This window comes from Lonchura striata, chromosome 8 (genome assembly GCF_046129695.1).
Source record: "Lonchura striata isolate bLonStr1 chromosome 8, bLonStr1.mat, whole genome shotgun sequence".
Taxonomy (NCBI): Eukaryota; Metazoa; Chordata; class Aves; order Passeriformes; family Estrildidae; genus Lonchura; species Lonchura striata.
This window is the reverse complement of record NC_134610.1, coordinates 26,144,801-26,156,916: the sequence shown is the minus strand read 5'-3', so window position 1 is coordinate 26,156,916 and position 12,116 is coordinate 26,144,801. Positions and strand designations below refer to the sequence as shown.

Below are 12,116 nucleotides of genomic sequence, written 5' to 3'. Positions count from 1 at the left end.
TTACAAAAGGAAAAAAAAAAAACCAAACTAAAAAAATGTATTGCCATAACTTGTATTTGAACCTATTTGGCATTGGCCCTGACTCCAAAGACTGCATTTAGGACCATGAAAATGGCCTATGCAAGCAGGCAGGCTGTCATTAGGTTGTATATTTTGTATATTCTTGGACCATCCCTACAAGATGTGTCTAGAAATGAAACAAAATAGCGTGTGGTCCACAAATGGTTGCTGCTCTTTTATAATGTATTAGCCAACTGCCCTTCTTTGACTGTTTTGACTCATTGACTGTTAAATATTTCCCTTAATTTATGTTTTGGGAGGTAAAATTGTACTCTAAGGGGAAAAAAGAGCAAACAAGAAACTCAATAGATGTTTTTAAGAGCTGTCACCGGGATCCTTGGCACTTGAATTCTCAGCATTTTGCAACCTTTGGTTCCAGTGAGAGATTGAATTTATTCAAAAGATGCTGGTTTTCCTCACAGTTTTCACAAAACACTGTGACTGTCAACTGAACACTTTGGGGACAGGGGGGAAATACGATGTCTGGCCCATATGGTATGAAATATGGACCAAAATCTAACCATCTTTTAGGGGCAATGATGTAATATTCATGATAAGAGCATGAGAGAGAGTGAAAGTCAGAAAGAAAGAGAGAGAAAAGAAAAAATTGAATTTATTCCAAAGATTTAAAACTAACTATACTCTATATGTGTATATATATATACTTATATATATATATATATGTATACATTTAAAAATTGCAGAGCACTGCTTGCTGACAATCTCGTATTTCTCTACTTCTGTATTTGCATACTTCTTATGGCCATTTCACCCAGCTGTTTCACTGGGACTGAGGGCCCTAGAATTTAATTTGTGTTGAAACAAATAGAGCATCCTGCCAGATCACAGAATCAGAGTGTCCTGAGTTGTAAGGGACCCACAAGGATCATCAAGTCCAACTCCTGGCCCTGCGCAGGACATCCCAAGAATCCCACCATGTGCCTGAGAGTGTTGTCCAAATGCTCCTTGAGCTCTGGCTGGCTTGGGGCTGTGACCACTTCCCTGGGGAGCCTTTCTCTGGTGTCTGACCACCTGCTGGGTGAAGAATTTTTTCCTAATGTCCAGCCTGAACCTCCCCTGACACAGCTCCATCCCATTCCTTTGGATCCTGTCACTGGTCACCAGACAGCAGAGATTGGTGCTGCCTCTCTGCTGCCCCTCAGGAAGATATCTAATGGGAACTGAAACCTCAGCTGTGTGAAACTGTAGAGCATCCAGTGAGTGCATTAGATTAAGAAAAGTATGAGAATCCTGTAATTTCATTACTGTAGTGTCCTAAAATTTATGCGCTCAAATTCTCCACTACAATATTCATTGGCTGTGAACCTGCAAAAATATCCTCCTTTGCCCTCTGAACACACCTGCCTTTAGATGTGCTATCAGTAGTATACAAACCTTAATTATTAAGTGATGGTTTAAACACCAGACCCTATTTAAATTAAAAAGAGTCAAGCAAGACTGTCTTTTAGTTCCAGTTGTCATTTGTGGTCTTGTTGGCATCTTATTTAAATATACCAGAACAAGGGCCCCAGGGGGAAAAAATGCTGAAATATGTCTTTACTTTGTTCAAAAGGAAGCCTACATCTAAATCCTGGATACAAATAGCCTAAAAAACATAGAAAAAATGATGTAAAAGGCAGATTTCAAATTTCTCAGGCTTTGTAGCAGGTCTTGAACTCTGAAGCCAAATCTGAGCTTTGGAACCACCTCTTATGTTTGAAAAGCAAGGTATTTTTTGGCTGTATATATGGTGTACCCAGTCAATCTCTTGATTTCCGTTTTTGGGTGCCCATATGCAAGTGTCTTAGTCATTACTAAAATTTTGAACTGTAACTTTGGTATTTTATAGAACAAGCCTCCGTTTTGGAAAGGCATAATTAGTGACACATTCCAGGATTGTTTTTTTTACAATGACAGGTTTGTTTCTTTGCGGATATTTTAAGCTGTACACTTCAAACTTGTGTAGTCTGTTACAGTTAGTTCATTTTTGGGCCTGTGTCTCCTTGCTAAAGTTGTACAGTTGTTCTCTCTCTGTAAATTATGAGTAGAATCAAACTAAAGAGGAAAGGCTCTGTGTAAAGCTTCTTGAAAGCAAACCCATAAATTTGGTGACAGTTGAGGACTGAGTTATCCAGCTGTAGAAAGGAGCAGCTTTACCTTGTTTCCTTCAATATGAGATTTATGCCTATTTGCAAAAGAGAAGCCATTATAAGAAAGTCAGATTGTGATTTCCAAGGTCATGGAACTATAGGATGAAAACAGATTGAGCTAAGAGTCTCACAAAATAGTGTACACAGAGGAAGCAACTAAAATAAATGTGAGTTTTTGTGATTAGCTAAATAATATTTTGGATCAGAACAGTCAATCATAGAATCATGCATGTGGAAAGGGGCCTCCAGAGGCCATCTTAGCCAACCTCCAACTAGAGCTGGTTGCTCATGGCTGTAGCCAGCTGAGTTTTAAATATCCTCACAAATGGAAATTCTGCAACCTCTCTGTCAAGGCTGGTCCAATATTTAACCACTTCCATGGTAAAAAAAAAAAAAATTCCAAAAATTTGTGTGTCAAGTAGGAATTTTTCATGTTCAAACCTGTTTTCAGGCCTCTTCCACCGTGCACCTCCAAGAAGAGTCTGGCTTCTTCTCTACAGTCTTGGTTAGGTATTTGGAAATAGCAATAAGACCTACACTTACTCTTCTTTTCCTAAGGCTGAATCATGTCTCTCAGCCTCTTTTAATCCATCATGTGTTCCACTACCTTTGTCATGAATCTCTGCTAGACTTGCTCCCATATGTCAATCATTTTCATGATTGGGGAGACAGAATATTCCAGGTTGAGATGTGCTTTGTATGTGACAGTGTTGATAAAACATTTTTTTTTCTGGATTTTTCCATTATCTGAGGCAACTTAAAGTCAAGATTCTATTTTGAAAACTAATAAAAAAATAATTTCGGAAGCACTGTTATAAATAGTTTTCTAATCAAATTTGCCAAATCTGTGCATAAAAATATGCTTATAAAAATATCCTGTACTACTACCAGCTTGAGGCCTGGCTAGCAAAATTCGGTTTTTCTCGACTTGATCATTGATGGTTCACTTTGAACTAAAGGATATATTGTTTCATTTGTACCGTATCAAACATGAAGACACATTATACTGTATTTTAGTCACTTCTTACACTAAAACAGCACTTTGATGCCTCTTTATTCTGTTTCGTTTTCCCCTTAGGAGATAAAGAGCAACATAAAATATCAGACATATTTTATAGAGATTGGTCTAAAAGTGGATGGCAGAATCCAGAGTATTTTTCATTATCTCTGAGTTCTTTTTCAGTAGCTAGTACTCAGTCTAGACAATTGTATTACCTGGCTAAACTAGCAACTGAAGTGAAATTCTAGATTCTTTCAATATCTTGGATGAGGCCCTGAGCTGTCTGATCTCACTAAACAAAGGGTTGAATGTTGGATTAGGTGACCTCCAGAAGAACCTTCCAGTACTAATTTTCTGTGTTTCTATGATTAATTTCACAGCTCTTACTTATTAAATGTGTACTGGTTCTATTTCTTCATAGTCTTGTGCTGATGAAACAGACTGTAGGGCAGATCTGTAGGTTTTTTCTTGAATTCTGAGAGTTTCATCCTTGTTAAACTTTATAAGGTTTCTTCATGAGGGAGACTTAGAGAGGAAGAAATCTTAAAAGAACCCAAACCCTTAGCAAACCAGTTTGAAGCAATATCATACCTTGATATGTGTCACAGCGGCAGGGACTAGCCAGATATTATGGAAACAAGTTTGCTAGACTGGAAGACCCATGTGATGTCTCAGAAATGGTTTCCAGGACCTGAAATCTAAGCCAACATATTTCTACAAAGGTGAACATTTTTTTCATTCATTCTTATTTTCCTCAGACTTTTTGAAACTACTATTTTTCTTGGGGTAGCACATTTTCACTTAATGCATGAGAAACACTCACCAAACACAGATGGGAAGAAGAATCTCAATGAAAGAGGATCCCTCAATCCTTGCTTTCAGAATTGTTTTAACTTCAGGCATAAAAAATTAACTAATCACTAGGGTGTTTAGCTAAAATGGAGTTGATCAATATGATTGTTGCATGACTGAGTAAATCTCAGCTGTGACCTTTCTGATATCTACAGAATCAGGCTTTTCCCATCATTTTTATCTGACCCTAGACAATTTGGGGTTTGTATCTAATATAAAGGTTGCTCCTCCTATTTAACACACTTTATTTGTCTGTATAGAAAAGAGGTGGTAATTGGTACTTTTGGCAAAGCTGATGAAGTCCAACTTCCTAAAGTGTTTCCCTTCCTCTTCTCTTAATGTATGTCAAAATCTTTAAATTAGAAAAAAAAAGAGGAAAATTTTGTAAATAATTTAAAGTTATAAGGCCAGCACACAGTGGATCAAGGGCTTTTACTCTTGATTTCATTCAGGACTTGGCACATTCTGTCATTCCATCCAGTAAGATTGTTTTTGAGCTTTCATATCCTGGGCGATGCTCTAACCTAGAACTTCTAAACTACTTTTTGCTGATTTCAGATAGAATTGCACTTGTAAAGATATCTACATACCAAGAAAAAAATAAAAAACAAAACAATGCTTGACAATAACTATTTAACTTTGTCTTGAAAAGACAGAAATATTTTTCTCACAAGATACTACAACATTGGCAAGTCTTTCCTGTCTTTCATTAGCTTTTAAACTACACCTTCATGAATGATCTTTTCCAGATCAAGCTTGGATACTTTTCTTCCTTTTCTCACACTTGTGTCTCTTTTTATTAATTGTTGAGGGATGACTACTGCAGTCTTTCTCCTCCACAGCTCTGCACAGGCTTCAGTGGCAAGATTTAGCATTGTAAGGACTGTAGGATCTGGCCTACCAGGTACTAAGATCTGTGTTGTAAAGCTGAGAATTTCCTCCTCCCTTAGAGGAAGAAGTCTTGAGAATACTTGTGCTATATAAGTTATATATATAATGATACAGTTGTATATATAAATTATATACCTAGAAATGTTGAGATGGGGAGTAGACTGCCTTTATCACCTCAAGAATGAGTTTCCCTACCTGAAAACTTTCAAATGCAGGCGTCATTTTAGAAACAGGGTTTTATAGTTTTCCTTAATGCTTGTTGATGGCATTTTTGGTGTAATAATTGAAGTTGGAATCTACGATTTTCAAAATGAAAGCTTTGATGACCTTTTTTTAAAGTGCTTTGGTCCTAACTTCTATATACTGCCAGAAAACAGGTTCTCCACCCTGTCTCTGTGTGGGTCTGGATGTACAACAGTATACTGTATATATCTACACAGAAGAGCAAACTGAGCTACTGACTTACAGTTTGTAGTAGCCAACTGTGCCTATTGCTTTCATTTAAGGAGGGCACTTGCTGTTGCCACTGCATTTTAGGTATCATGTCAGCTTCTGTAGGAAAGTTTTCAACAGTGCTGGGAAATACATGTTGCTGTGTACTGTGAATGAGTAGGCTGCAAATTTGGGGATTGGGAGGGGAGGTGGGAAGGGAGAGGGATGAGGGCTTCGCATGTACACACTAAAGGGAACTAGAATGGACAGAAACATGGGAATTTTAGCCTTTATTGTTGGGCTCTCGGGGAAATTAAAAGCTAACATGTAGTCCCTGGAAGGCCTGATGGCTGAAGGGCTGATCTTTATGTTTTGCAACGTATGTTTTACCCATCACTCTGTATTTAAATCTCCAGACCTGTCAGATTCTGGAAGTAGATCAAAACACTGGTTTAAACACTACTTTGTTACCAAGGCCATGTCTCTACCAGGGAAGCTGTCCTACGTTAAAATCAGTCTAGCTAAATCACTTTGTAGCTGCACCTGTTATGTGATTGCCAGGATCAAGTTTGCATTGGCATCCTATGCAGTTAAGCTGAAGTGTAAGAAATGCTTCAACTAATTCAGATACCTCTACAGGAAGGTTTTTGCACCATTTAAGTATCTGGTTTTGAAATCACTGCATATAAACCATAAGAGCTTTTCTCTTAGAAACAAGGCCTTAGTTTGGCATGTCTGCTCATCTAGTTGAAAAAATAATAATGCAGGCTGAGTTTTTTGGTTTTGTTTTTTTTTTTTTTTTCTTTTCAAAATGACCTGTTTTCCCTTTTGTTCTTTGAAACTTGCTCTCTACAACACATGAGATTTTTGTTTGGGGAATTTTTGTTTAACAACAAAAACAATAACATCAACAAAATGTATGAATGCTCCCTAATAAAAAAAAAAAAACAAAAAATCAACAAAAAAAAAAAAAAAACAAACAACATTGCTTGAAGGACTTTCATTTTGCACTATAATTTTTCTTTTACCAGATGTGTCTGACAAGTGCATTTCGGAGATGCCCTCGGTCACGTTCTCTCAGGCCTACTCTGGTATTTCTAATATATCACAGAAGTACCCAATCTTGTAGCCCTCAGTTCTGCCTTTTTTTGACATTTTATTTTTTTTAAGCTTTTTATATATATATATATATATATATAAAAATATATTACTTTGTCAGTTTTTTTGCTGTACAAAAAGTCTTAAGATTTAAAAATATTATTTGTATTATATGATGGTGGTATGTTAATGTTACAAAATTATTAATGAAGAAAAAATTTATTTTTGTTACTGGTCTGTTTCATAATTCTTTTTTAAATTGGTATATTGTAAGATATCTATGCAAAAATGTTATGTGACGCATTTTTATTTAAGAATGTAATATGTGTAATAAACTGTAGAATGTGTTTGGCCCAACAGTGTTTAGTGTGCCTTGTACATTATTTCCTTATGAAAACTGTGAAGAGTTAAATGGCTTTTGGAGTTAAGGCTAGTGTTCTGTAAACAGTTATTGACATAAAAATACAACTTATAAGTCTGCTTTAGCCCATCAGAATAATATTTCTGGATTTAAGTAATTTATTTTTAATGTATTTTGTAACAGTTCAAGTGTTGCTTATATTCATGCTGTGTCACATGTTGCTTTTGGAAAAGATGCTCAGGAAGGAAATTCTTATTCTTAAAAGCTGACTGAATTTGGCTTGTAATCCTGCTTCTTTTGGAGTCAGTTATTTCTGTTATTTGATAGTTTACACTTGTTGAAGATTTCAGCCAGTATTATTTTTGTAAAAGACACAGAGAACAGTTGTGTTTTATTTTCCATGCTTAGCTTTACAACATATGTCAGTCAGTGGTCAAAATGGGTCTAGACTTGGAGGCTCCTGAGAGCTTGTGCTGTGCTCTAGTCCGTGTGTCAGGCTGTCTCACAGGAGTGCAGCATTGTTCTCTTTCCCCGCCTCAGTCATTTAGTCTCCCTCGTTAATGTCTGCAAAATTGCAAGCACAATTGAATCCACCTGGATGCTCAAGTACTAAAAACGTATTTAGGCAGTTAAACCAGTTATTTTGAGCACAATTACTTTGCAGTGTCATGACATAAAATGAAATTACTTTTTCAAGACAGGCCAATATCCCTTTAGGTTTATGCTGCCTTGTGCTCATACACTGCAGCAACCACAGTGGGCATTGCAGCAGGACATTCTATAGGGCCCATCTGATGCCAGCTGGCTGAGTTTCATTTCTGGAACAACATGCCTCACTTGTGCTATTGGAGAACCTGCTAGGATTATGTCAGACAGAGGGTAGGATTCCCCTCCTGACGTCGGCATCTAGAAGTCAGATGATCACTCTAGTCTGCCCATTTATACTCCCTCTGTAGCTAATGAAGAGAGACGTACCCAGAGGTAACTCACTCCAGGGGATGAGTTGAAGGCAAAAGGAACTGGGATGTTGTTAAGCATTTCTGAAAAACCATATGGTCAAGTTGGAAGACAGTGAAGAAATTATGCTCATGGCTGCTTTGGTTGCTCGGGTTGTACCCAGGTATTTAATGATGGATGTAATTTGTAGTGTTTGGGTGTATGTTAAGAAACAGCTCTTGAGCACTGGAAAAAGGCTCAGCACAGCTCCAGATTTTGAGCTTGTGATACAAATGGTCAGAATTGGATCATGTTCTGTCTGCTTCAGTGTGACAGTAGTATCCTGGTGTCACAGAGTTTGAGTGATTGAGACAGTTGTCATAGCTGAAAAAAATGGTCTCTTTGTTGTGGATTAATTAGTATGTAGGTATGAATGGAGTTATGTTTGACAGAATGATTTCTGCAAATAGAATTTTCACATTGTAGCTTTTTTCCTTGTAAAGAAAAGGTCTAGGTTCCTTTACTTTCTCTTTGCCTTGAAAATTTCTGGAAGCTTTTAGCATCTCACCTACCTTGATGTGTCTGACAGTTGCATATGTCTGTACATCTAGACAAAGGTACTTCTTGTGTAATTTAGTCCTGTGCTCTCCACCTGTGAAAGGGACAGCCAAGGACCTTTTGAAGAGCAGCACAGTGTGAAACCCAACTGGAGAGATGATTAGCAATTACAGGTAAGCATTTAACCTGGTTGTTTTCCAGGAAGTTTCAGAAAATACAATGCTTTGCTATCAAACACGTCCTCTTAGGAGCAAGTAGGTTATTAGTCTGCAAGAGTAGCTGTCAGACACTTCCCTGGGCTGGAGGCCAGGGAAAGGACAGAAAATTAATTAACTCCTCCTCTTTGAAATTTTTCAGTAGTACACAGTCACACACCTTGGGAAACTCCTGCTATTGGATACAGAGTTTGCTGAAGAAAGGATAATTTATTTACTTCTAGGGTTAAACTGTATATGAGCCTTCTGTTGAGCTTATCCGATACAAACTCACCATGTGCAAAGTTAGTACAACTTTTAAGACATAGAATCATAGAATAAGTTGGGTTGAAAGGGATCTTAAAGTTCATCTGGTTCCAATCCCCCTGCCATGGGAAAGGATGTCACCCACTAGGTCAAGTTACGCAGAGCCCCATCCAGCCTGTCTTGAACACTGCCAGAGATGGAGCATCCACACCTCCCAGGGCAACCTGTTCCAGTGCTTCACCACCCTCTGAGCAAAGAATTTCTTGCTAGTACCTAATCTAAGCCTGCTCAATTTTAGTTTAAAACCATTACTCCTTGACCTGTCACTATCTGCCCGTATGAAAAGCTCCACCATGCTTTTTATGAGGCCTGTTAAGGTACTAAAAGGCTGCAGTGAGGTCTCTCCCAAAGCCTTTTCTTTTATATGCTGAACAACCCCAGCTCTCTCAGGTTTTTTTTTTTGGTTTTTTTTTTTTTTTCTTTTTTTTTAAATTGTGATTTTTATTTTTGGCTTTACTCACCTTTTTCTAACGAGAGTAAACAAGGCGAGAAATATTAAATGTGAATGAAAGCAAAAGTTTGCCACCAAAATGATGTTATTTTACTTTTTACAAATATTTGTAACACTTCTGAGTTTAATTGGTTTTTTAAGATGCTGGGTTTGATATGAAAAGCAGTTTTTCATTAACAGTTAGTGACCAGCTGGCTGGAAGTCTTTCCAAAGGCCTAGTCACAAGCCATATCCACTGACTAAGAGCTCCAGTGCCTCATCATGTGCCTCTGTGGTACTGAGAGCTAACGAAGGTCATTGGAACAATTACTTCCAGGGGCCTTCTGTGTCCATGGCTTGTCCATGGACTTCATTTTCTGGAAATCTCTTGTCTGAAATCATAACAGCCACATCCTATTTTCACAGAGCCTTCCTCATGTACCCCTGTGCATGGTTTCAGATTAATTGTCTGCTTCTGTTCTGTCAGGTTAATGTTCACTGATGAGAGGCAATAAAAATGAACAAGACAAAGATGCTGCAGCTAATTAATCTTGAGGTTAAAATTCTTCAGGGCTTTGAATACTCTTCCAAACTCAGTCAAATTTACCTTTATCTGCTGAATTTCTGCTGAGCTTTTTGGAGGTGCAGACTCAACAAAAGTATCTCAAAAAGGTAGAACAAGAATTCAACTTGGGATTCCAAAGTAACATAGAGTATGGGAACTGGGAAATAGAGTCCCACGCCAAGCAAATGTTTGCCTTCTGGTTTGGAGATCTTATCTAGTGTTTTTAATTTACTGAAGTAATCAGGAGGCCCTTCTCCTCTCAGGATTCGGTCTAGCTGATGTCATGAAACCTAGTCCTAAGCCCAAAAATAAAGTGAAGCGTAGTTGAATGACAATACCATTTTTAAAGTGTATTGGAATATTCAGGAAGTATCTTTGAGAAATGGGAATTTTCCTGCCCTTCAACAATAGCTTCTTACCCTTGCAAAAAAAAATACAAGTACCTAAAAATCAGCAATGAGAACCTTGGCCTTCTTAGGTGAATAATTTGGTCCCAAAAATAAATATTACTTTCCACCTCTTTTATGTGACCCTGAAATAGTGTGGCTGGCTTAGGTGCAGAAGGAGCTACTAGAAAGAAGGTAATTTGGAATAGGAAGCAGGGCACAGCCCTCATGATCAAGAACAACACCTGATGCTCTGGGAAACAGTGAAAGCTGCCAGTGTGTAACCTAAATACGGTTCATGGGCTGTGGCACAGAGCAGAAGGACTCAGCTACAGATCTTTGCCTCCATGGAAAGTCACATAAGGAGCACGCAGGCATCACCTCAAACACCCTGCAACCCCAAGTGATGGTAATTAATAAACCGTAATTGTTTCCAATCTGCTTTTATTTCCTGATGCTTATTTTGCAAACATTTCCCCAAATCGTCTCGGCCCAGCCCTCGTTTCCCTCCTTTTCCATATTTCCGTGCTGCCGGATGACAGCTGCCCCTGCTGCGCGGCGGGGAGCAGGGCCGGCGGGGCCCCTCCGGCGCCTCACAGCGAGCCCTGCGGAGCCGGGGGCTGCGGCGGCGCCTTGCTCCCTCAGGTGGCTCCCTCAGGAGTCCCGGCACTGCCCTGTCCGGCCGGCCCCTTTCGGCAGCGCGGAGCCAGCCCTGCTCCGGCCTCGGCAGCTGGCAGTGGTGCCCGCAGCAGCAGGAGCCCTGAGGCGGAAGGGAGGCGCAGGACGACCCCGGCGCGGTGGTCCTGTCACACCTCTTCTGCCACCCCCGCCTCACTCTTTTGGGGTCGCTCATTGCAAAGCTGTCCAGGCTTTCTGTAGAGCCAGGAGGGGGTTTATTTGCACCAAAGAAGTATAAAATATAGTCAAAGAATTATAACATGCTGCCATGTTCTTCGTGGTGGGCATTGCTATTACCTCCTTGCCTGTTTTTTATCAGCATTCCTGATGCTGGGTGCCTGCTTTCCTGAGCTGTGGTATGGATTGAACTCAGCCATCTAGGCATCCACAGGTCATGTTTTCATTAGTAAACTCAACACAGAGCCATAGTCTGGTTGTCCCTACTGTTAAATTGTTGGTATGGCCCTGTCAGACGCCTGTTGCAGCCCTGCCTTTGTGGGACTGAGGGCCAGTGGGTGCTCAAAGGCAGAGACGTGGGTGCTGTTTTAGGAGATTGTGTGGGCAAAGATAAGAGATTTCAGTGGTGTCGTTTGTAAGCTGTGCTGAGCAGGCAGCCCCAGGAGGCTCCAGGTGTGTTTCCGTGTCCACATGAGCACTGCCAGCTCTGCCACACGGTGCCATTCCCTCCAGCAGCTGCTCTCAGGCTCTCCTGATGACCGCAGCTGTCTGAGGGGAGCGCCAGGAGATCACAGGAACTGTGTCACTGTGACCAGGTATTGACCAAAATTTACTGATCTGCAGTGTGAGAAGTAGCTGCCCTGCTTTCTGAATGCAGCCCTCCACAGCTGGGCCACCTGAGCTTGGTGTGTCAGATGTCCAACACAGTGCTTCCAGATGCCAGCTGTGCCAGCAGCGGCCGGGATGGCTGCCAGCCCAGGCAGGCCTCCTCCTTCCCCTGCCACCTCCTGCACTGGCTGCTGCTGGCAGCAAGAGCTACTCACATGCTCCGGAAGGAAGCTGACCCACAGCAGTGAAAGAAACATCCAGAGGCTGAGAAATTCTGTTCAGCCCCTGAGCAAAAGACCAGCCCCTGGTGCTGCCTGACAAACTTCGGGAGGGCAGCTTTCTCTTTGACGTTAGTGGAGTTACATTATATAGGTAGGGATCAAGAGGAGAATGTGCCCCTAATTAGAAATCA

General features: G+C 40.1%; 1 long non-coding RNA gene across 1 annotated transcript; it reads left to right on the top strand.

The window, feature by feature from the left end:
• The first annotated feature begins 8,415 nt into the window (after positions 1 to 8,415).
• On the top strand, positions 8,416 to 10,677 carry LOC110475020 (uncharacterized). Its single transcript, XR_002466200.2, has 2 exons — positions 8,416 to 8,511; positions 10,396 to 10,677. It is a non-coding gene; the product is annotated as an uncharacterized LOC110475020 (long non-coding RNA).
• The last annotated feature ends 1,439 nt before the right edge of the window (positions 10,678 to 12,116 follow it).